Genomic DNA, 25,845 nt, shown 5'->3' on the forward strand with positions numbered 1-25,845 from the left:
AGTAGGACGTTGGATTTATTTGGACTTTTTCATTTCATTTCACCATGGATCAATGGATTTTCCTTTTTGCGTTTCATTTGGATTTGATTTGGTGGACAGAGACTTTTAGACATTTTTCTTTTGGATTAATTTGGATTTTTTCTGCATTTCATAATTTTTTTATTGTACATGCATTTCATTTAATGTTTGCCATTATTGTATCCTTTCATTTCTTTACATTGATTATCATATTAATACATTGTGATATTTTACTTCAATGTGTGGGATTCGCTCATTGGGTTCATGCATGTCAAAATGTGGGTTTACTCATTCAATGGCTGTGTGTGTGTGTGTGTGTGTGTGTGTGTGTGTGTGTGTGTGTGTGTGTGTGTGTGTGTGTGTGTGTGTGTGTGTGTGTGTGTGTGTGTGTGTGTGTGTGTGTGTGTGTGTGTGTGTGTGTGTGTGTGTGTGTGTGTGTGTGTGTGTGTGTGTGTGTGTGTGTGTGTGTGTGTGTGTGTGTGTGTGTGTGTGTGTGTGTGTGTGTGTGTGTGTGTGTGTGTCGGACATGTGTTGATGTACATAGTTGACTTTTGGTTTGTGTCATGAGATAGGCATGTCACTGCTGGGGGGTGGGGGTGCAGGGGGAAATGAGTGTGACATGAGTGGGGGCCTGCTGGCAGGTGCCCCACACTTCTGGGTGGTGTGGGTGCAGGGGGACATGGGTGGGGGCCTGCAGGAAAGTGCCCCTGACTGCTGGGGGGTGGGGGTGCAGGGGGACATGGGTGGGGGCCTGCTGGAAGGTGCCCCTGACTGCTGGGGGGGGGTGCTGGGGGACATGAGTGGAACATGGATGGGGCCTGCTGGCAGGTGCCCCTGACTGCTGTGGGGTGGGGGTGCTGGGGGACATGAGTGGAACATGGTTGGGGGCCTGCTGGCAGGTGCCCCTGACTGCTGGGGGGTGGGGTGCTGGGGGACATGAGTGGAACATGGGTGGGGGCCTGCTGCAAGGTGCCCCTGACTGCTGGGGGGTGGGGGTGGGGGTGGGGGTGCTGGGGGACATGAGTGGGGGCCTGCTGGCAGGTGCCCCTGACTGCTGGGGGGTGGGGGTGCTGGGGGACATGAGTGGAACATGGGTGGGGGCCTGCTGGCAGGTGCCCCTGACTGCTGGGGGGTGGGGGTACTAGGGGACATGAGTGGGGGCCTGCTGGCAGGTGCCCCTGACTGCTGGGGGAGTAAGGGTGCTGGGGGACAAGAGTGGGGGCCTGCTGGCAGGTGCCCCTGACTGCTGGGGGCTGGGGGTGCTGGGGGACATGAGTGGGACATGGGTGGGGGCCTGCTGGCAGGTGCCCCTGACTGCTGGGTGGTGGGGTTGCTGGGGGACATGAGTGGGGCCCTGCTGGCAGGTGCCCCTGACTGCTGGGGGTTGGGGGGACATTGGTGGGGGCCTGCTGGAAGGTGCCCCTGACTGCTGGGGGGTGGGGGTGCAGGGGGACATGAGTGGAACATGGGTGGGGGCCTGCTGGCAGGTGCCCCTGACTGCTGGGGGGTGGGGGTGCTGGGGGACATGAGTGGAACATGGGTGGGGGCCTGCTGGCAGGTGCCCCTGACTGCTGGGGGGTGGGGGTGCAGAGGGACATGAGTGGGGGCCTGCTGGCAGGTGCCCCTGACTGCTGGGGGGTGGGGGTGCTGGGGGACATGAGTGGGACATGGGTGGGGGCCTGCTGGCAGGTGCCCCTGACTGCTGGGTGGTGGGGGTGCTGGGGGACATGAGTGGGGGCCTGCTGGCAGGTGCCCCTGACTGCTGGGGGTTGGGGGGACATTGGTGGGGGCCTGCTGGAAGGTGCCCCTGACTGCTGGGGGGTGGGAGTGGAGGGGGACATGAGTGGAACATGGGTGGGGGCCTGCTGGCAGGTGCCCCTGACTGCTGGGAGGTGGGGGTTCTGGGGGACATGAGTGGAACATGGGTGGGGGCCTGCTGGAAGGTGCCGCTGACTGCTGGGGGGTGGGGTTTCTGGGGGACATGAGTGGAACATGGGTGGGGGCCTGCTGGAAGGTGCCCCTGACTGCTGGGGGGTGGGGGTGCTAGGGGACATGAGTGGAACATGGGTGGGGGCCTGCTGGCAGGTGCCCCTGACTGCTGGGGGGGGGTGCTGGGGGACATGAGTGGAACATGGATGGGGCCTGCTGGCAGGTGCCCCTGACTGCTGTGGGGTGGGGGTGCTGGGGGACATGAGTGGAACATGGTTGGGGGCCTGCTGGCAGGTGCCCCTGACTGCTGGGGGGTGGGGTGCTGGGGGACATGAGTGGAACATGGGTGGGGGCCTGCTGCAAGGTGCCCCTGACTGCTGGGGGGTGGGGGTGGGGGTGGGGGTGCTGGGGGACATGAGTGGGGGCCTGCTGGCAGGTGCCCCTGACTGCTGGGGGGTGGGGGTGCTGGGGGACATGAGTGGAACATGGGTGGGGGCCTGCTGGCAGGTGCCCCTGACTGCTGGGGGGTGGGGGTACTAGGGGACATGAGTGGGGGCCTGCTGGCAGGTGCCCCTGACTGCTGGGGGAGTAAGGGTGCTGGGGGACAAGAGTGGGGGCCTGCTGGCAGGTGCCCCTGACTGCTGGGGGCTGGGGGTGCTGGGGGACATGAGTGGGACATGGGTGGGGGCCTGCTGGCAGGTGCCCCTGACTGCTGGGTGGTGGGGTTGCTGGGGGACATGAGTGGGGCCCTGCTGGCAGGTGCCCCTGACTGCTGGGGGTTGGGGGGACATTGGTGGGGGCCTGCTGGAAGGTGCCCCTGACTGCTGGGGGGTGGGGGTGCAGGGGGACATGAGTGGAACATGGGTGGGGGCCTGCTGGCAGGTGCCCCTGACTGCTGGGGGGTGGGGGTGCTGGGGGACATGAGTGGAACATGGGTGGGGGCCTGCTGGCAGGTGCCCCTGACTGCTGGGGGGTGGGGGTGCAGAGGGACATGAGTGGGGGCCTGCTGGCAGGTGCCCCTGACTGCTGGGGGGTGGGGGTGCTGGGGGACATGAGTGGGACATGGGTGGGGGCCTGCTGGCAGGTGCCCCTGACTGCTGGGTGGTGGGGGTGCTGGGGGACATGAGTGGGGGCCTGCTGGCAGGTGCCCCTGACTGCTGGGGGTTGGGGGGACATTGGTGGGGGCCTGCTGGAAGGTGCCCCTGACTGCTGGGGGGTGGGAGTGGAGGGGGACATGAGTGGAACATGGGTGGGGGCCTGCTGGCAGGTGCCCCTGACTGCTGGGAGGTGGGGGTTCTGGGGGACATGAGTGGAACATGGGTGGGGGCCTGCTGGAAGGTGCCGCTGACTGCTGGGGGGTGGGGTTTCTGGGGGACATGAGTGGAACATGGGTGGGGGCCTGCTGGAAGGTGCCCCTGACTGCTGGGGGGTGGGGGTGCTAGGGGACATGAGTGGAACATGGGTGGGGGCCTGCTGGCAGGTGCCCCTGACTGCTGGGGGGTGGGGGTGCTGGGGGACTTGAGTGGAACATGGGTGGGGACCTGCTGGCAGGTGCCCCTGACTGCTGGGGTGTGGGGGTGCTGGGGGACATGAGTGGGCGCCTGCTGGCAGGTGTCCCTGACTGCTGGGGTGTGGGGGTGCAGGGGGACATGGGTGGGGGCCTGCTGGAAGGTGCCCCTGACTGCTGGGGGGTGGGGGTGCAGAGGGACATGAGTGGGGGCCTGCTGGAAGGTGCCCCTGACTACTGGTGGTGGGGGTGCTGGGGGACATGAGTGGAACATGGGTGGGGGCCTGCTGGCAGGTGCCCCTGACTGCTGGGGGATGAGGGTGCAGGGGGACATGGGTGGGGGCCTGCTGGAAGGTGCCCCTGACTGCTGGGGGAGGGGGGTGCTGGGGGACATGAGTGGGGGCCTGCTGGCAGTTGCCCCTGACTGCTGGGGGGTGGGGGTGCAGGGGGACATGAGTGGAACATGGGTGGGGGCCTGCTGGCAGGTGCCCCTGACTGCTGGGGGGTGGGGGTGCTGGGGGACATGAGTGGGGGCCTGTTGGCAGGTGCCCCTGACTGCTGGGGGGTGGGGGTTTAGGGGGACATGAGTGGAACATGGGTGGGGGCCTGCTGGCAGGTGCCCCTGACTGCTGGGGGGTGGGGGTGCTGGGGGACATGAGTGGGGGCCTGCTGGCAGGTGCCCATGACTGCTGGGGGGGTGGGGGTGCTGGGGGACATGAGTGGGACATGGGTGGGGGCCTGCTGGCAGGTGCCCCTGACTGCTGGGTGGTGGGGGTGCTGGGGGACATGAGTGGGGGCCTGCTGGCAGGTGCCCCTGACTGCTGGGGGTTGGGGGGACATTGGTGGGGGCCTGCTGGAAGGTGCCCCTGACTGCTGGGGGGTGGGAGTGGAGGGGGACATGAGTGGAACATGGGTGGGGGCCTGCTGGCAGGTGCCCCTGACTGCTGGGAGGTGGGGGTTCTGGGGGACATGAGTGGAACATGGGTGGGGGCCTGCTGGAAGGTGCCGCTGACTGCTGGGGGGTGGGGTTTCTGGGGGACATGAGTGGAACATGGGTGGGGGCCTGCTGGAAGGTGCCCCTGACTGCTGGGGGGTGGGGGTGCTGGGGGACATGAGTGGAACATGGGTGGGGGCCTGCTGGCAGGTGCCCCTGACTGCTGGGGGGTGGGGGTGCTGGGGGACTTGAGTGGAACATGGGTGGGGACCTGCTGGCAGGTGCCCCTGACTGCTGGGGTGTGGGGGTGCTGGGGGACATGAGTGGGCGCCTGCTGGCAGGTGTCCCTGACTGCTGGGGTGTGGGGGTGCAGGGGGACATGGGTGGGGGCCTGCTGGAAGGTGCCCCTGACTGCTGGGGGGTGGGGGTGCAGAGGGACATGAGTGGGGGCCTGCTGGAAGGTGCCCTTGACTACTGGTGGTGGGGGTGCTGGGGGACATGAGTGGAACATGGGTGGGGGCCTGCTGGCAGGTGCCCCTGACTGCTGGGGGATGAGGGTGCAGGGGGACATGGGTGCGGGCCTGCTGGAAGGTGCCCCTGACTGCTGGGGGAGGGGGGTGCTGGGGGACATGAGTGGGGGCCTGCTGGCAGTTGCCCCTGACTGCTGGGGGGTGGGGGTGCAGGGGGACATGAGTGGAACATGGGTGGGGGCCTGCTGGCAGGTGCCCCTGACTGCTGGGGGGTGGGGGTGCTGGGGGACATGAGTGGGGGCCTGTTGGCAGGTGCCCCTGACTGCTGGGGGGTGGGGGTTTAGGGGGACATGAGTGGAACATGGGTGGGGGCCTGCTGGCAGGTGCCCCTGACTGCTGGGGGGTGGGGGTGCTGGGGGACATGAGTGCGGGCCTGCTGGCAGGTGCCCCTGACTGCTGGGGGGTGGGGGTGCTGGGGGACATGAGTGGGGGCCTGCTGGCAGGTGCCCATGACTGCTGGGGGGGTGGGGGTGCTGGGGGACATGAGTTGGTGATCAGTGGTGCAAGCTGACATGTGGCTTGGCTGGGGGGCATGCCCATGGTGGATGGGCTGCCTGCGGGACATGACCAGGGGTGCGGGGTAGACCCTGTGGTGTGGGCTGCCTGCAGGGTCCGTGGAGGGTGTAGAGGGAACACCTGGGAGGACCCACACTGCCAATTCACGTGTAGGACTCCCTGCGCACCCCTGAAATAAACGTACCCTGCTCAAATCGCGTGTGAAACTTCCCACACCCCCTGAAATACACTTACCCCACTCACACAGGGCCTATTGCGTGTGAAACTTCCCGCGCACCCCTGCAATACACGTACCCCACTCACACAGGGCCTATCACGTGTGAAACATCCCGCCCAGCCCTGAAATACACATACCCTGCTCAAATCGCGTGTGAAACTTCCCACGCACCCCTGAAATACACGTACCCCACTCACACAGGGCCTATCACGTGTGAAACTTCCCGCCCACCCCCGAAATACACGTACCCTGCTCAAATCACGTGTGAAACTTCCAGCGCACCCCTGAAATACACGTACCCCACTCACACAGGGCCTATCGCGTGTGAAACTTCCCGCGCACCCCTGAAATACACGTACCCTGCTCAAATCACGTGTGAAACTTCCCGCGCACCCCTGAAATACACGTACCCTGCTCAAATCACGTGTGAAACTTCCCGCGAACCCCAGTAATACACGTTCCCCGCTTGCCGTGTGCTGTGTGGCAGCCCTGTATACTGGTACAGGGTTAGCGTAGCCCTTTGCGCTGGATTGGGGATTTTGATCGCTTTTCCTTGACCGAGGGGCGTTCTTGTGGGCGTTACTGCTGCAGGGTCTCTGCGCCACTGTGCGCCACGGCTGGTTTTGGCAGCTAAAATCCATGAATACGCTGTGCACGGAAATGGATTTTAGCGCACGTGGCTGGCGCAGAGATTCGCACGCGCACACTGTGCGCCAGCCGCGTGCGCCGCTTGTGCGCGATATTCTATGAATTACCCCCTAAGAGTCTCATAGAAAGAGTCCGCGCTAGACACCTGACTAACGTGGAGGTTCATTGATAGTGCCGAGTTGAACCATACCCCAAGATTTCTGCCTTTCTAGAAAGGACAGGGCAAGGGCCAAAGACAGTAGGCCAGCAGCTTTTGTTTTTTCTATTCATTGGGTTTTTATAATGCGCCTATACACAATGTGCTTCAAGGCGCAACAAGACAAGGGGATTTGGGGGGTGGACAGGGATAATAAAACAAAAACGGTCCTACTAGGTCTTGTGACATTCGGATCATGCAAGTGCAGTAAACAGAAGTGCAGGGGAGAGTGACGTGGCGAGGGAGGAAGTGCCAGAGGGTTAAGCAAGTGCCTGGGGAGGCCAGGTGGACAGCACCTGGGGAGAAGAGAATGCAGCTGTAGCAGGTCCATGTGCTAAGTGCGAGGTACAGGGCTGGAAGGACTCATGGAGTGCAGGTCCAGCCAGGCTAGTGCAGGGGGAGGTAGCCCAGAAGGGTAACTGCGGGTGGGGGGGGAGTCATAGGAGACCAGGTGCAGGGGTTGACTGAGACTTGTTGTGGAGGGCCAGGTGCCCTGTAAGAATTTGAAGGAACCAGGCAGCCAGTTAAGAGCCATTAGCAGCGAAGGGAGAGAGGGAAGGAGGAAGAGAAAAGGACAGTCTTGAGAAGCTTCCAGAATTTAAGGAGATCCGGCTAAAGTTTGAGAGGGGCAGGGAGGCCTTTCCAGAGGGAGGCACCTGCGGAGGAAAGAGATCTAACCCCTAGTCTCTGCTTGAAGAAGCGTTTGATCTGCAGAGAGTTGGAGCTAGAAGACGGAAGGGCTCTAGCAGGGAGGTATTTAGGGAGGGAGAGTTGGATGTAGTGAGGTCGCAGGCCCCAGAAAGCCTTGTAGATGATGCAGAGGGCTTTGCACTTGATCCTTGCAACAAATAAGAGCCAGTGGAGAGATTTAGGGCTGAGGAGATGAGGTCCCTGGGCTTCAGGCCAAGGATAAGTCTTGCAGTCCTTTTCTGCAGTAGTTGAAGGGGGCAAAGGGAGGAGTTAGGCAGGTTGAGGAAGAAGCTGTTGCAGTAGCCTGCAGAGGACCAGCGATATTCAATGTCTTGTGAAAGGTGAGGAAAGGGAGAAGGCCTCTGAGGAGGTGAAGCTAAAAGTGGGCCTTCTTTTTTTAATTTTTTAATTTCTTATTTATTTATTTGGTTGTTTCTAGTTTGATTCACAATCTTTTTACAACGATCACATTGCACACTTCTTGGTAATGGCATATGAGCGATAATTTCAGTTCTTCATACATTTACATATATTCATTAATAACGATTCATCTTATCAACATGTTTACAGTTATGTTACAAATATTTAAAAATAATAAGTATACTTCCCAGAATTAAAAAACGTTTCAAACTGTGAAGCCGCAGATTCATACTTCCCCACGGCATTCCAGTTGCATATAAAATCCCAATGAAAAGGCATTTAATCTAAAATAACCAGGTTCTAACAACCTGATGTCTAAAAGTTATTCAGTTGTTATTACATATACCGTACATCGTCAATGCGAGCATTTACACTTACTTTTTTCTTCTTATTTTTTTTTTCTGTAGTTCTAAATCAAGTATTTTCAGAAAACGTACCAAGCCCAACATCAAAGTAACATTTGATACCCACATACAACGCATCCACAACATTTCTCTCCCGAACGCAGTGGGGCTGATATTTCTATCACCAAAAGATTGGATACGAGAAATCTCAAAGTATGTACAGTACACCGCCCAGTGTTTTAGTGATTCCAATTGTGAAGATTTTCCACATAATAGACATGTTCCATTATTATTACAGTTATTATCTGTGTGCCAGAATTGCCTTTTTTCATTTGTGAAGGTACAAATCACGGGCAATATTGCCCGCAAACTGTATTAGATATTTTTGTCGAGTAATACGTTTGGTGATAAAACGTGTGACTTCAGTGTACTTACTGTTTATATTTTGGAATAGTCTCAATGGTACTTATCCAGTCATTTTCGAAAAGTTTTGATTTCACATAAACTGGGTGTTCCCTTAGATCAAGGTTCGTCACATTGATTTGCTCCAGCAATCCCAACAACTCTTCATTATATTTCTTGATGGAGCATGGGGTGAATTCGAAGGAGGGTCTCGGATTTTTGAGAAGTTAAGTTTCCTCCAATTAAATCTTGCTGCTAATGATATAATGCTTAGTTCGTGTCACAAAATTGCATTTGGTAGTGGTTTTGCAAGCCTGAGTGTGTGTTTCCAAATTAGTGCTGGCATCTGATTTAAAAAGGGTCTGATTTTCTGCGAATACTTGTCTAGCCCATAATAGTATCACCGCCTCGACTTTTAATGTATAAAATTCAAATATTGGAGTCATAGGGGGTCATTACAAGGTTTGGCGGTAAGGGGTTAACGGCACCGATAATGGTGCTGGAGCCGTCAACCCCTTGCCGCCCCTTTACGACTCTGCTCGCGGGACCCGCAAAGTGCGCCTGGTAAAAATGTTTTATTTTGTTTCGATATGTTGTAGAACAAGGATTGAGAATATGTTTTCTGAGGCATCTACTAGCGCAAGTGCGCGATAACTGCCTCGATCTTCCCGGTCCCCTTTTTTCCAAATAGGCACCACAATAGCGAAATGGCAAGACGTCGGTATCTTGCATGCACTAAAAATAGTTGGGCCCAAAAACTAGGGTCCTGCTTCATAACACAAGCAGGGATCCCACCTGGGCCTCCACAAAAAAGGAAATCCAAATGGAAGCAGAGATAGGAGATTCAAGTCCAACTGCCTTGGTTGGAGAACCCAAGCGCAACATTGGCCATATAGATCTCCTATTGTTACTACACAAATAGGAAACCATATTATGGTTATCTGCCATTCTTAAATAAAATTTTATGTTGCAACATTTGTCAGTGAATGAATTGCGTATTTTCTTTGTGCCAGCCAAATACCCTTCAATAGGCAACCCACACTTCTTCAATTCACAAATCTGTTTGTTTTTAAGACATTTCAAAGTATGTATCTCGTAATTACGGCTGGGAGTTTTGATAGAACTTACTGCTGATGGAGTTTGCTTAGTCAGAGCAATATAGCGGCAATCGCCTTGGAACATTGCTCCTCAAGCCTACCAATATCCCAAGAGGGGCTGTTCAGCAGATAGAAATACTTTTTTAGCATACTATTTAGCTTTTGACACAGGTGATTATTCCATCTCACAAATATTAGTGGACGGTCAGTCTCTATACATCTTAACACAGAGTCAGTCTGTAGAACTGGTACAGTGGAAGTAATAATGGTACTGATTATAGTATGGTTTCCCAAATGCACATATGTGGTGGTAATAGAGCAAGCGATTGAGCATATAGAATTCGATACTGGAAATAGTCAATCTTGGAATATCTATTAGCCCGCCACCAGGTATACGGTAATGCATCATGGGAGAATTCCTGGAAGTAAATGTCCCAGGTTGCTAGGAACTCTCTACACCTCTCTCCAATTTCCTGCGCCTTGATTTGGTTGGCAGATATCAGGTCATGCCCATTATATGAGGGGGGGCGTGGCCTGCTGAACATGGTACGCGGACGCTGATCTCCTGAGCTCCGGTCCAGCCACGCAGTCCGATCCTGTACTAGGTGCCTAAAACCTTTTTTCACCATCCACTCTTCGGGGCAGATTTACATTGGGCGTACTACAACACCCTGCGACTTGCTCCGACAGAAATCGGACGCCAGGATCCCTCTGAGATACTCTGGCCCGGCTCCCCCCCTCCTCTGGGGGGAGCACACAAGAATCGGCCGACCCGCGTTTCGAGACTCTGCTGAGGGTACCCTAAACCCTTCCACACCACTCATCCTTCGGTGCAGGGGTACATCAGGCGATTGCCTGCACCCGACACCTTTGTCTGACAGAAATCGGAAGTCGAGGACCTACCGAGACACTCCGGCTCCTCTCCCCCTCCTCCCTGCAGGAGGCGCCCGGAGCCCAGTTGAGCCGTCCTGCTCGATCCTGCCTTCGGTGCCGGAGAGACATTTATATCACTGATCCTTCGATGCAGTGATACATCGGGCGATTTACTACGCTCGGTGCCTTAGTCCGACGGTGATCAGAGGACAGGGACCCACTGGGGCGCTCCGGCCCGGCTCCCCCTCCCCCCCGGGGAGACCCACAAGATGGCGGCCGCATTTCGCTAGCGGATCTGCTGCGACCGAGACAGACGCACTTCTACGGAGCCAAACCCCGACCATCCATGCAACTTCCCCGCTACTCGTTGTGGCCCGGAGACACAGGAGGCACAGGGCACTCATCGAGGTGGACCAGCTTGCCCTACGGAAACATCCGCAAGTGGTGGGTGAAGGACGAGTCAGGGGATCACGCGCCTGCCGCTAAACACCCTGGCACCTGGCGTCGACATCTCAACCCCATACGGAGCTGGGGTTCGCCCAGCACAAACCCTCCACAGCCTCCCTACCGGTTATCCCGGACCACCCGCTGAGACCCCGATCCGATCCCCAGCTGACCACACAGGACTGAACCCTGCATTCCCCAAGTGAAGAGTGCAGGGAATGGGGAACGGGGAGTGTGTCCTCCTTGATCCTTCAAGAACACGCGCTCATCAGGGCAGCCACTTGTAGAGGATCCAGGTCCTTCTTCCGGAGCACGCACTGGAGCCACAGCAAGAATCGCCTCTCACGGGTGAGACTCTCCCCCTCCACGGGACCCAAATCCACCATATTCCTAACCGTGGGTCGAACCCCCTCAGACTCCTTGCTGGGTCTGACAAATTAGTCACTACTTTACGGGATACACCTGCCTACCCTGGCCAGCAACAAGAGACCACGCTGGACTACTCCCCTAGTCCTGCCTGCTCTATAGCACCCCACGTCTCTCCAGCCCCCCACAATACACCAAAAGGCCAGACCTGTGGCACAGTTAATGAAACCGCCCTAGACGTCAGGGTCACAACTTTTCCTTTGCCACGGAGGCAGGGGTCCATGTTCTCTGAACCCCCAGGACCTGCACTCCATTAAGCAGGGAGATCTCGCGCCATTAACCAAAGAGAGTGAACACAATTATATGCCCTGCCAGGGAACTCTTGAACCCCTGTGCTGTCAAACGTGATTAAGACAATACATTATGGCCGCAGCAAGGAACAAAGCCAAAAATGCCACTCTAGACCCTTTTATTACCTCGAAATCTCACCCCACCGCCCAGCCTATATCAAACGACCCAACAACCCGGGACACCCCGGAGGTGGATGCCAGACACAATCAGGTGTTGGGGGCGATCGAGGCCCTAAGGTCGTTTATAGATACGAAGATTGGCGAAGTAAAAGCCGACATCCAGTTGATAAGGCAGGATGCCCGTAATTTGACGGAATGGGTCACTATCATTGAGTCTTCCCAGCAGGACACGGCAAGTGACACGGCAGCCCTGAAAACCGAAGTCGCAGACCTCAAAACCAAGGTATCCCTCCTAGAAGCAAGGTCCGAGGAGGCGGAGGGCCGCGCTAGGTGCAGTAACATTAGAATGCTAGGCATACCAGAAGGGACGGAGACTACAGACCCGACGACCTTCGTGGAATCACCAATACAACAGGAAATCGGGGTGGCAAACCTTTCACAGGGCTTTGCCATAGAGAGAGCCCACAGGTCGCTCCACAAGAAACCCCCTCCAGGCTCCTACCCCCGTCCTATCATAGCGAAGGTCCTCAACTTTCGAGACCGTGAGGTGATCCTGAAGTTTTCAAGAGATTGCGGGGAAATTGAACGGAACAACTCAAAAATCCCCATATACCCCGATTACACCCAGTCGGTCCAAAGAGCGAGGAACTCCTTTGTTCCAATTAAGGCCAGGCTCAGGATACTGAACCTGAAATATATGCTGCTCTATCCCTCGAGACTGAAAGTAATATATAAGGGTAAAGCAGTATTCCTAGAGACTCCAACAGCGGCTACCATGTGGATGGAACATAATAACCTGGCTGAGGTCCCTATCGAATCCAATCACGGGAAACTCAATGAAGACACCCAAGAATGAGGGCTACACCCCCTGACACAGACACAGGCACCCTACATGACATACACGAGAACTTTTAGAACCACCACTATCAACGAAGCAAAACTACGAAAGGAGAATGCTGAATGACTGCAGGGCTCACCCGTCCCTCCACACATGCCCGCGGACCACGACCCCATGAAAGTCCAGTGCCGACCAGTTGTCAGCACACACCTACTCGCGCCAGACACCCGGATCGGGGCAGACAGCGCGGGAGCGCCTGAGCACTCCACTTCGGTGATAGTAGCTGGGTGCACCAGTTATATTTGTTTTATACAAGTTGTTATTGTTTTGACTACCCTAACTCTGAGGACCTTTAACCAATCTGAAATGAACCCGGAACTAAACACTGGAGTAGACCACTCCACACAAATAGATTCAGGCAAAGCTCACAACGACATACTATTAAGCCGCAGGGAAGGCAGGGATCCCTCCTTGGCAATTAATACAACCATGAAATGGCATCAAAACTCAGGGTGATCACATGGAACGTCAGAGGGATGGGATCCTACCTCCGTAGAAACCGGATACACTCCTACCTGAAGAGAAAGAAGGTATCATTTGCCCTCCTACAGGAAACACACCTCTCCTCTGACACTGCAGACAAACTCTCAAACTACTGGGTAGGCCAAGGTAACAGCTCATCATACTCGAAATACGCAAGAGGAGTATACACATGGGTGAGCCCAGGCACACCATTTCAACAGATGGGGGTAGAATCAGACAAAGAGGGCAGGTATCTGCTGGTGTGGGGCATGCTGGAGAATACCCGAATATGCATAACAAAGTCATATTTCCCCCAACACGGCATACCTTCCTACCTTAAGAACTTATGCGCCAAAGTTATGCTCCACAGAGAATACACCCTTCTGTGGGGAGGCGATTTCAATTGCGTCATGAGTGTAGCAATGGACAGATCCGCCACTCCACGAATACAGAATAATCTTCATACACAGGCCCTACACAGAGCGGTTGAGGACTTGCATCTGATAGATATCTGGCGAGACCTTCACCCCGCTGACAGATCCTACTCATTCTACTCAACCCCTCACAACGTACACACCAGGATAGACTACCTCTTTATAAATAATGAGCTAACTCCACAAATCGAGTCTGTGGATTACCTGGGCAGATCAATCTCGGATCACTCTCCACTAATGATACAACTCTGTCTCCGTCCTCCCCGACCTCCCATCCCAATGTGGCGAATGCCAGTAGAGTCATTAACCGACCCCGCATTAAAGGAGACCTTGGCCGAGAAACTGGAAGAGTACATTGAGCTTAACAAGGGAACGGTGGAAAAATGGAGCACTCTCTGGGAAGCATTGAAGGTGGTGACAAGGGGAGAGGTGATCGCTGAGGCAGGCGGGATCAGGAGGCAACTGAGAAAGGAATTAGAGGCTGAGGAGGAAAGGATCAGGCACCTTGAAAATACCCCCTCTCCCACAATTGAGACGGAAAACGAGCTGAGGGAGATTAGGGAGGAATGCAGAACCGCATGGGATAGGCTTGCGAAATTCGACTACTCTACTCGCACCATGAAAGCTCATAAAGAAGCAGATAAACCGGGTAGGATATTAGCCTGGTTGTGTAGAAAGGAACACCCAAAGCTGGCCCTCAATGAGATTGAAGATGGCAATGGCATAATCCACAGAACACAACAAGCAATAAATGATGTTTTTTCCGACTTCTATGAGGAACTATATACTCACAGCGACCCAGTACCTGAGACAGACATTAGAGATACCTTGGCAGAAGGTGACCTCCCTACACTGAACCAGGAGCAAAAAGACATGCTGGGACAAACCATCACGAAAGAAGACATCTCCGAGGCGATACGCTCTCTTTCCACGAGTAAAACGCCTGGGACCGATGGCCTTACCCCAGAGTTCTACAAGGCATACGAGGAGATACTGTCCCCCATACTGCATGAAGTCTATGCGGAGGCATTCGAGACTGGAACACTATCAGGTACAATGAGAGAAACCCTCACAGTGCCAATGCTCAAACCTGGCAAACCACCTACAAAATGTGACTCTTATCGCCAGCTGGTGCTCCTGAACTACGACAGCAAAATGTTAACAACCATTCTGGCCAAGAGGCTCGCAAGGGTGATAGGTTCATTAGTACATGCGGATCAGAGCGGTTTTGTACCAGGGCGCAACACCACAGCCAACCTGAGAAGGCTCCAGCACATAATGGCACAAACAGAGGAATCTAAAGAAGACCTGGCGGTCCTTTCATTAGATGCCATCAAGGCTTTTGGTTCAATTTTCTGGGAGTGGCTGTTTGAGACCCTGAGGGAGTTTGGACTTGGCGAACACTTTATCAGATGGGTCAAGGTACTATACAACAATCCAGAGGCAAGGGTAAAGACAGGGGGCTTGGTATCCGGGACATGGGCTCTTCAGAGAGGGACCAGGCAGGGGTGCCCGCTCTCGCCAATGTTATATATCCTAGGCCTGGAGCCGATAGCAATCTATTTTAGGAAACAGCTTTTCGACGCAGGCATCAACATCAGTGGAACAGACAACATCATCTCCCTGTATGACGACGATGTTCTTTTATATCTTCGAGACCCTCAAAAAAATGCTCCCACAGCCCTAGACATCCTAGATAATTTTGCAAAATACTCAGGGATAATGTTCAGCCGGCAGAAATCATGTGCCTTCCCTTTAGCTGGACTCAGGGGAAAGAGCATAGAAGAACTCCCTAAGATCGGGATACAATGGCAAGTCGAGGCCTTTCGCTACCTGGGCCTTACCATCAAGCACACACCAACCTCCACTCACGAATGCAACACAGAGGCCAAAGTCTCAGGGGTGCGCAGATCCATCAAATTCTGGCTGAAACTACCGCTCTCAGTGATGGGTAGAGCGGCAATATCTAAAATGATAATACTGCCCAGATTTCTCTATTATTTCACCAATATAACATACTATACCCCCCCATCCTTCTTCAGGAAGCTGGAATCCATAATCGAAGACTTTCTCTGGGGGAAGACCAGGCACAGACTCACATTAAACATCCTCACATTGCCCTATGCCACAGGGGGCATTCAGTTAACCGATTTCCAAGGATATTATCTAGCAGCACAATTGTCCCATGTAGCTAAATGGCTATGCGACGAACCCACAGCCGAGACGAATCTCCTCAGCCAACTAACCTCACCCATGCATCCAAAGGAACTGATCTGGAACACTAAAATTGGGCTTCCCAACCCGCCCATGATTGTACAAGTGGGGCGACAGGTGTGGAAAACGGTCACCTCTATGCTGGGGCTACAACAATCGTACTCGCCGGAGATCCCCATCCTAGCAGATGTATGCATGACCCCCAGCGACTTACCCACAATGAGAAGATGGGAGAGCCATGGCCTCTACACGTGAGGAGACATGTTCGAGGAGGGGCTATTTAGAGACTTTGAATCACTTCAGGGGAAGGACGGACTCCCCCCGGGACAATTCTTATGGTACCAGAAGGTGAAGCTTATCGCCAAGGAAAAATGGAATGTGTGGCCCGAGGAGCCTGAAACCCACGCCCTCGTGCAGGAGATCTATGGTGTTAGCGATGGCTGGAAACCGACTTCGAGATTATACACCCAAATAAATGATAGACCCAACCCAAGGAGCGCACGTCTGAAAGAGAGGTGGGAGGCCGACCTGGGGCTGGAAATTGCAGAGGGGGAATGGTTGAGAGCCTTATCATACCCTAAAGAGGTCTTTAGGAACGCTAGATTCAGGCTAATTCAGCTCAATGTCCTATATAGGACCTATATGACTCCGCACAGAATATCCACATTTAACAACAGGTCCAGACCGACATGCCCATGGTGCCCCTCTGATCGGGCCGATATGATCCACATGTTCTGGACATGCCCCAAATCACAGAAACTCTGGTTTGCCGCTGAACAGACCTATAGGAAAGCTGGCCTGGAGGCATACGAATGGACACCTAAAGAGTGCCTCCTGGGCACCCACCCGAGACTGGGTAAAATCAAACACCTGGTGAAGCTTATGGACATAGCATGTGTGCTCACAAAAAGGACGATTGCCATGGCTTGGAAATTGCCACGAGGTCCCAGGTACGAACCCTGGATCAGGGAGATGGAAAGATGGACGTCAGCTGAAACCAGAGCCTGGGAGGAAGGGAACAATAGGGGTGGGGAAGACTCGAGCACTACACTGGAGGCTTGGAAGACCCTTCTGCGAGACATGATCTTCTCAACAAGCTACAAACCTCCCTGAACTTACCCCTCGGGACATACATGACAGCTCAACCCACGAACTGCAGCAGTAATTCCACATCCACTCCCCCACCATGACCCCCGGAGAGCAAACCGAGCCCAACAGACTAGAGGTCGAGATCCGACTACAAAGCTTGGGGCCAAGTAACTCGGAGGACAAAAAGGACAGTCAAGTTATTACTGTTTTTTGTTATTTGTTTATTGTTTAAAATGCTTATGCTTATTTGGCACAGGTGTATTGTAACCCAAGCCCTGACCCATACCATGAACGTAATGAATATGTCTCTAAAATAAATGCCAATAAAAACATTTAAAAATAAAAATGCCCATTATATGAGAGTTTGCCAAGGCAGCACACGTTAAAGTCGCCTCCTAAAATGATGTTACGATGCACATGTCGTGAATAGATGTCTTGCAGGATTAAGTTCAGCTGGTCTAAAATCGCATCCTTACATTGCTTTAGAGGATTCCAGTAAATAGCAATCACTATATAGGGAGTAAACATACCATTTCTAAAGGAAAATTCAGTAACCATCGTGTTTTCAGTGGCAAGGACTAGTCTTGAGATTATATCAAGTTTGTTGTTGAAGCATATAGCAAGGCCACCATAAGGATGTCCTCTGCAGCCAAGCCTTGCAGCTGACACATATGTAGTAAATCCATCAATTACAAACATGCGAGTGTTCATAGTTTCCTGTACCATAATAACTTAAATTTGAGTATGGTGAGGAGAATTATTCAACCATGCATGTAAGTTATGAAAACCATGTGTGTTCCAAGATATAATTGACAAATCATGGTTACTATGCAGGTTTGTTAGCTGGGTTTACTCCGTTTAGGGTGTTTGCTAACGGGATCATCCATGACCAATCCTTAATTGCAGCTGTAAGATTGGCTAGTTGAGAGAGAACTGAGATTTCTGTATCTTTAAGTCCTAAACTGACGGGGGGAGTTACTTCGGTTTCTGTGAGGATGAGTTTTTGGAATTGAAGAAATCGTTTAGCTGCCTCGTGGGAGTCAAACTGATACAATTCAAACCCAAGCTGTTCAAAGTCCTTACAGTGTTCCCACAGCATCTTAGTCACTATGTTCGAATGAGTTGGCAGACCATTCTGTTGTTATTACTGTTGTTCAGCTCAATCCCATCAATATCCTCTGATCTTAAGAGTCTTAATGAAGGGATGGCATTGAATGTCTGGAGTAACTGAGAACAATTGATTCTTTTCTTACCATTTACATCCACTTAGCCAGCCAATTACATTCATCTTTTCCTGATTTGATTCATTGGTAGGCAGCTTTGGGATGTCATGTGAATGAACAGTGGAGTGAGCTTGTCTCCTAGAGCCCTCAGAGTTGCATGGGATGTTAGGTGTGGCATTGGTGTTGGCATTCTGTTCAATGTCAACGCACTTCCTGATTAGAGCGGGGCGATAAGGTAGCCCCAGGCTCCAACTCTCTAGCAGATGATTGAACTCCCTCAGCATCACATCTCGTGGCTGCTTTCGATTTGAGAGTGCTTATACTTTTGTTTTGAGGAGGTTGTTTTATCGGGTAGAATGATGAAAGTTGGGATTGCTTAGTTGGTTTTGATTCCCCATCCAGCCTGGATGGATTGGCCAGTTGTGTTACTGCCTTGCTCCCTGCTACTTTAGTTAATTCTGTGTCTTTCACTATATTTTCTTTAGCCAATCTGCGTTTGCGTTTTTATTAGCTTTTTTGGGGGGGGGGTTTCGGGCCATTTGGTTTGGTAGAATCAGTCGATGCTCCAGTTGGTATGGAAGATAGTTGAAGGGCTCTCTTGCTTTCATCATCCAGTTGTTCTAGGTCTAACACCCCATCTTCTAATGTTATGTCACTGGAGGCACCTACTGTTGACTTCTGTCCAATACTACTTTGCAGCATGTTTTTCTTTTTTTTTTTACCACTCCCTTCACTTTCAAATTAATTCGAGTATTTATTTTAATTGTTCTCATGTAAGTACGTTTTTGCTTTCGAGACATATAGGGGCCAGAGGTATGCCCTGTGTTATCACTATGATCTATGGAGCATTCATGTTGTGGGATGTTTGCTTCATCTGCCACGGCAAAGCCAACTTCCTTCTGCTCCATCAGATCAGTTAAAGCAGACAGGCTATCCAATTTCTCTGTACCTGAAAATATCCTGATCATCGAATTATGCGTGGAGCTGCTGGTTGAGGCTTGAGAAAACATATTTACCAACGTTATTATCAAGCTCTCCATCACCTCCAATTTGTTGTTTGTCTCATCGATAGCGGATTTCTCCTGATGGGGTGATTCAGCTTACGCACTTTTATTCATCGTCGGGATCTTGTTAAGAGCAATAGCATATGATCTTGATGATACCGCAAATGGTTTCTCAGAGAGGTTTGTTTGCAAAGTTTTAGACTGGAAATTGGTTTGCTGTGTTTGGGTACTCTGGGATATTGCAATACCAATTCCGCGGGCACTATTGTGTTGTCCTTATTTAGGGGGCAATTCATTTTCCCCAATAGAATCCCCTCTATTTTACTGATTTTTGCAAGACTTTCCATATTTAGTTTCAATTCTTTTATTTCCAAATGGGTAAACTCGTGGCCCTTATCGAGTAAGTTTAGAATCCTGGATAAGACAAGGAAAGACTGCTCTGCCATCTCAAACTCGTTGGGAGCAATAGAGGCTCCGATAGAAGCAATTTGTGAAGCTTCTTGTAATGGCAGTGATACCAGATTTGTATCTACCAGGCTTGAGCATATCCTTTCCCCTACCGCAAGCTCTTGAGTCACCTCAAACTGTTGAAGATCATTGGCCACAGAGCGTTTATTAAGAGATACACTAGATAACGGTAGAGGGTGGGCATTGTCACTAACTTTGGGAGTATGTGGCATGTTCCTGCCAGTAAATCTTGCACCAAAGAGGTGAACGTCTTCAATGCCACCTTGTCTTCCACTGGCAGGAGTCGAAGGCCCCAGTGATATTCGAACTCGTTTACTCAATTCAGCCATAATAGTTGGAGCCAACATAGAATCATCTGTGATATCTTTGTTTACAATGTCCCCCGTTGGGAGCGGAAGACATTTTGTAGTAGACATTTCTCGCATGCTCAGGAAGCTCCGCTCTACGGAACGTTCACCATTGTACATTTATTTAAGGGGAAATATCAGTGAATCGCACGTACTCGCACAAGAGGCATGTACCTGAGCATGTACAAGGACGTCCTCTGAAGACAGACCTTGAGTCTCCGCCACCTTATGCATCTACATATTGTCTGGGACTGCACAGGTTGTTGGAATATCTGCTTCACGAATTTGGGGATGTTTGTCTACTCCGTACTTGGCAGCAGTATCAGAGCCTAGAAGGGCCTCTGGTTGCGTACCCTTATTCATCACTTTTGGGTACTTTGCATACTTTCCCACTTCTAAGGCTAGAAGCCATTATTAGGAGAAGTAGGCAAGAGATTTATACGATTCACCTCGGAGTATGCAAATGGTAGTCTCATTAATCTCTCTAAGTGGGGCTTCTTGGCAAGGTCAGTGATGTGAGTAGAGAAGGAGAGAGAGGAGTTGAAGATGACACCAAGGTTTTCTGGCTCATAGGACGGTGAGTGGAGGGGGGCCATTGAGGGCAGCCAGAGTTTAGGAGGGAAGGAGGGAGCTGGGGTCCCAATGAGAAGGATCTCACTCTAACTGGCATTAAGGAAGAGAGTGTTGGCAGCGCGCCATGCCTGAATAGCAAACAGACAGTCAGGAATGAGAGAGGCAGAGGAGGGGAGTTGCATGTCATCCACATAACACTGGAAGTTAGGGAGAAGGCAGAGATCAAATGGGCTAGGGGGGCAAGGTAGATGTTGAAAAGCCAAAGGCGAGAGAATAGAGCCCTGGGGGACACCACAGGTGGAGAGTGAGATGGAGAAGAGAAAAGGGCCCAGTTGAATCTGGGAAAGTCGTTCTGAGAGGAAGGAGGTCAGCCTGTCCAGAGCCAGGTCCGTGATGCCAAGGGTATCATGAAGCCGATTTATAAGGGTGGCATGATTACCGTATCAAAGGCAGAGGAAAGGTCAAGAAGGATAAGAACTGAAGGAGAGTTGGAATAGAGATTAGAGAACAAGTCTTCACAAGTGTTCAGGAGTGCAGTTTCCATGCCTCTGGCAGCTCTAAAGCAAGACTGGTGGTTGTGTAGACAACCAACAGATTCAGTGTGGTGGATAAGCTAGGAGATGGCCAGCTTCTCCAAGAGTTTGCCCAGGAAGAGGGTAATGGAGATAGGGCGGTAGTTAGCCAGACAGGAAGGATCGGTAGAAGGCTTTTGAGGAGACCACAACTTCAAACCAAGAACATTAGAAAATGCTCCTTATACCACTCGCACCACTTCACGAAAACATAGCCACGGTAATTCCCATTAGGAAGACCAATTGACATCCTCTCTCACTCATTCCAATATAACCATCCACTCTGCACATTGTCTAAATACAGGAGTTAAGATATATCAAACCACATCACTCAATTTCTATGATAATGTGTATTGACTGCCACTTACAGCCCACATCAGCTTTTAAATATGATGCATGTGAAGGGCCAGGAAGGTGCGAGAGGAGGTAAGATCAAGAAAGCAGAGTAAGGAGGAAGGTGAAGGAATAGGAGGGCATTAGAGAAATGACAATGGAAATCAAGTTGATGGAGGTTGGAGAAGAGCATGGGCATAGGACAGAGAGGGACACGGGGGACAAATCCCCCCACAATTTTAAGTGGGGGGGATACAATGGCATTTATCCCCCCAAGATGTGTCTCTCTCTCTGCAGCATGCAAAATACGGTCTGCAGCGGCAGCCTGTCTATGCAGTGATGCGTGCAAACTTCAGACTGTCTTCAGGCCGCAGCAGTGGGTAAAACAAGAAATCTGCTTGCTCATGCATGCCCCCCCGCGCCTGCGCATTTGGAGTGTACCCGGGCCAGGGAACAACATACTGCATGTGCCCTGAGTGCGCAGTGCACAGCTGCGCAGCCTTCGGGTAGCTTCCAGAACAAAGGAGATTGGAGAAGCAAGCCAGGAAGCGAAGCGTGCTCCGAGTCCTGAGAGTGTGAGCGTGTGTATCGAGGTGGCCCCGGTAGAGAGACATAGTGAGACTGCTGAGACTCAACCTCGTGAGAGACCTCAGCAGGCTCGGTTTAGCTTCTACTGTACTTTTAAGGTAAGTCAAAGTGGCCCCTAAGCCCTCTCTGCCCAGGTGAAGCACCTCATGGCCGTGAGGACAGGGGGTGGATGAGAGGGGCACAGCCTCTGCTCCATTTGCACACTGTTAAGTATAAAAAAGTTGCAGGCTGATTACAATGCAGGGGGTTAATACGCTGCATGCACATAGTGCCCATTCTTCTGGGTCTCTGTTTATCAGCACCCACTGCCTCATTCCTGCACCTCGTCGTGCAAAAATACACATAGCAATAAAGGTTGTTTAGCGCTGCTGTCTGGTTTAAGGCGGTGGGCGGGGGAGCTTAGGCATTGGTAAAATGTGGCCCACCACCACTGATCGCTGCATCCTGAGATGTCTGAAACAAGTGGGTTGTGAGAGGTGGGAGGGCCGGGCATGGGTGGGAGACCAGGTGTGATCTATAGAGGTTCTGCGGTAGGGGGTGGGGGATTGGTAGACCAAACTAGCCTGGCTTAGTGGTATTCTCTCAGGTCACGGTGCAGAGTGTGTCTCATTCTTGCCTTAGGGGCCTCGCAGTGGATTTCATATTCCATAGCCATTTGGTGTATCGGGGGCTCTATGCTGATACTGAAAGCAACAATACAATATTAAAGGTTACACATCTCTCTTAAGACAACATGGCACGGCCCATTCAAGTACAGCAGCAGCTCAGCTCACAATGGCTAGCACTGCCATGTTACTGAGACATGAGACTGATGCCCCATTAAAAGACTAAAAGCCTTGTTCAAACATGCAGAACTGCCTCAGAAAGACTAGAGGGATTCTGCTCACAAGTGCTGCTACTGTGCCTTTAAAAGAATATCCCTGCTCTGGACCTCCCATTCAGCTCAAGGGTTGGAAGAGGTGCATGCTGGGTGTACCACCGCATTTGTGTCAATTTTGTCTCTTTGTGCAGCCCACCCACCAAAGCTGCACAGAATCCACAAAACAACCCAGGTGTTTCCTCCAATCTAAATGGCTAACGTGCTATAAGATAAACATGGTGGTTGCAAATCTGATTGGCTAGAGCACCTATGGCTGGGGACATCAAAAGGAGCAGAATGTGATGCATTCCATGTTGGTAGGTGGAGCAGAATGTGATGCATTCCATGTTGGTAGGTAGAGCAGAATGTGATGCATTCCATGTTGGTAGGTAGAGTAGAAAGTGTTGTATTTCATGTTGGTAGGTGGAGCAGAATGTGATGCATTCCATGTTGGTAGGTGTAGCAGAATGTGTTGCATTCCATGTTGGTAGGTGGAGCATAATGTGATGCACACCATGTTGGTGGGTGGAGCAGAATGTGATGCATTCCATGTTGGTAGATGGAGCATAATGTGATGCATTCAATGTTGGTAGGTGGCGCATAATGGGATGCATTCCATGTTGGTAGGTGGAGGAGGTTGTGTTGCGGGTTCACCTCCTCTACAAGCAGAAGGTGCCACATACACTTACTCTCCTTAAATGTGGTAACATTGCTGTGACATGTTGCTTTTGTCCCAGTACATGTATTTAGGCTCTGATGATTACTAACATATAATCCTAGCAGCATCAGCATTAATGTGCTATTGAATCCCATTAAAGGACTGTTGGATAAACAGGCACATTGGCTCGGCTGGGTTTCAACTTGTAGCCTGCATATTAAACATATATCTCTGCAGAGACACACAAAAGCTGTATCCCCCAGCCTTGGATCCTAGGACTTGCAGGTTAAATGTAGATCTCTGCAGCAGGTGCAGTTACCCCCTGAGCTGTATGTACAAACCGGTGTGCACGGCTGTAAGGCTCCTAAGGTTGAAGCAATGCCAGTAGTAAGCAAGGATTGCCTGACTTTTGAATGGCTGTGCGTCAGCTTTACTGGTGACTTAAAAGAATATCCCATACAGGAATCAAGAGATCAATAAACCGTCCGTGCCTCTGAAGGACTGGTAGGCCTAAGGTCTGCACAGTAATGCAGGCTACACACACTGCCCAGCATTGTACAACATACATGCCCACACAGGGGGACAAATATATTCAAACACTGTTCCTGTTTAGTGTTTTTGTTCTCTTCTTGGCAGCAAATGTTGGTTCTGCGCCATTATAAGCATAGAAGCTCTTCTGAGAAGTGCAAGTACTGCTCCTACGATTATGTACATCTGTCCTGCTGGAAAGTGCTGGCACTTGAGCAGCATTCCTTAAAAAGCATTGGCAATGCCAATCCTTTTGGCGTTCATATGTTCTTTGCATGTTGCATTTATATGCACCAGGGTTCAAGGAGGAGAGCGCAAAGTTTGAAGGGAGGATGGGATAAGGGGTGCTGGATGAGAAGGGGAATAGATCAAGGGAGGAAGCCATTGATAGAAGGTGCCACTGATGATGAGCAAGAGGAAATAGGAGCAAGAAAGGGTACAAGTGAAAGGGTAACAAATAACGCAACAGTGTGAGAGAAGAATGAGAGAGGAGGTAAGGTACGTTGGTGAGGGAATAGAGGGTATAGGTTGGGGGGGGCTGGAGAGCTAGAAGGGGTAGGTGTGTGTGGGTGTAGCTATGCCAGAAAAATGCACCAAAACCAAAACATCAAGAAGTAAAGCATCACTTAAATGCAACCTTCAAACTGCACAGAGCTCTGCTTCCAGCCTACCCTGTGCCTGTACCAGCATCGCCAGCTGGCTGTGTACCTCCCAGCAACTGGAAAAAACAAGTATTGGCAATGCCAACAGTTTGGGCTATTGTAGAGGCATGGGGAATGCACTTGCCAGGCACTGCCATGGTGGTATTAGCTGGCCATTGAAGGTAGCCAGTGTGAGTACTTAGGCGTCTAATAGCAGTGCCTTGCAAATGCCTAATACTTGTATGCAAGCCACAACTGTTGACTTTGCCAATGCTTGTTTATTCCTTTGTGTGAACGAACTGGCTGTGGGTTTGCTGCTCTGCAACCTATTTTTCACACATATAACTGTCTCTTAGCATGCATCTAGGATGTTTAGAGCAGGATGTTGCAATGATTTTCATGGTGTGGGTGGTGGCAGGTCATCTTTTGCTGGATTACAAATAATGGTAAGCAGGCCGGCATGGGTTGGGAGGATTTATTGGAGGGAACTTCATATTTATACAGTTAACACGCGCAATTTGCAAACGGAAGTTGAAACAGAGAAGGAGATGCTTCCTCTGTCATTATCCAGGCAGACAGTACATGTAACACTGTGCCTCGACTCAATACAGTGCTCTGTGTAAGCGAGAAACATCAACACAATGAAAGACTAAAACACAATAAATAATTTAAAAAAGCAAAGTCCCAAAGTTTCCCCTGTCCCCCCCCAGATTTTATGGGTCTCCTATGCCCCTGGAGAAGAGACAGAGCTAGAAGCAGTAGAAGGTTATCAGTGGCAATGGAAGAAACAAAGTAATTACAGGTTTATAAGTCTGCTTTGGCCAAACCAAATGGGTTAGCAGTTAAGAGGGATGCTTAGAAGTGAAAGGTGAAAACAGTGGGGGCAGAGACGGGAGCAGCTAAGGTACCAAGGCTATAGTAACGGAGAATCTTGTGGACCTGGGACCAGAGACTAGGAGGAAAACCTAAAGACTTGAAGAAAGCGGATATATAATAGGAAGAGAAGTGATAAACTATGGGGGAGCCAGGGTCTAGTTGGGCTAGCAAGCACACCAAGGATAGCATATAGGATTGTGCGGGAGGATAGCTAGGCTGCAACGTGCTTGCCTTGGAAGCAAGACGACAAGGAGCAACACAGGTTCGATCCCCTGGTCTGCGCTAAGAAACCTCTGGGTATTAAGCGCGGCGTTATAAATAACCTATCATATCAAATATAAGACTTGCCTGTGATCGCTGGCTGGAAAAAGAGAAATTGCCTAGTTGGGAGCCATTGACCATAGGCTGGTGCCATTGGCAATCACATCAAAGAGAATAAATAAGACTATCTTGCTAGTGAAGGCAACAAATAGAAAC

At 51.6% G+C, this 25,845-nt stretch overlaps 1 long non-coding RNA gene across 2 annotated transcripts in view; it reads left to right on the forward strand.

Annotated features, from left to right (window-relative positions):
* Positions 1–25,845, forward strand: part of LOC138488183 (uncharacterized) — a 361,019-nt gene that overhangs the window by 271,307 nt on the left and 63,867 nt on the right. The window contains exon 3 of one of the 2 annotated variants that reach the window (XR_011274602.1): positions 8,013–8,189. The exons of the other annotated variant lie outside the window; for it this stretch is intronic. This is a non-coding gene — a long non-coding RNA (uncharacterized lncRNA). Of the gene's footprint in view, positions 1–8,012; positions 8,190–25,845 lie in introns of those variants that run through there. 2 annotated transcript variants of the gene reach the window in all.

This window comes from Ambystoma mexicanum, chromosome 9 (assembly GCF_040938575.1).
Source record: "Ambystoma mexicanum isolate Mex_15411 chromosome 9, UKY_AmexF1_1, whole genome shotgun sequence".
Lineage (NCBI taxonomy): Eukaryota > Metazoa > Chordata > Amphibia > Caudata > Ambystomatidae > Ambystoma > Ambystoma mexicanum.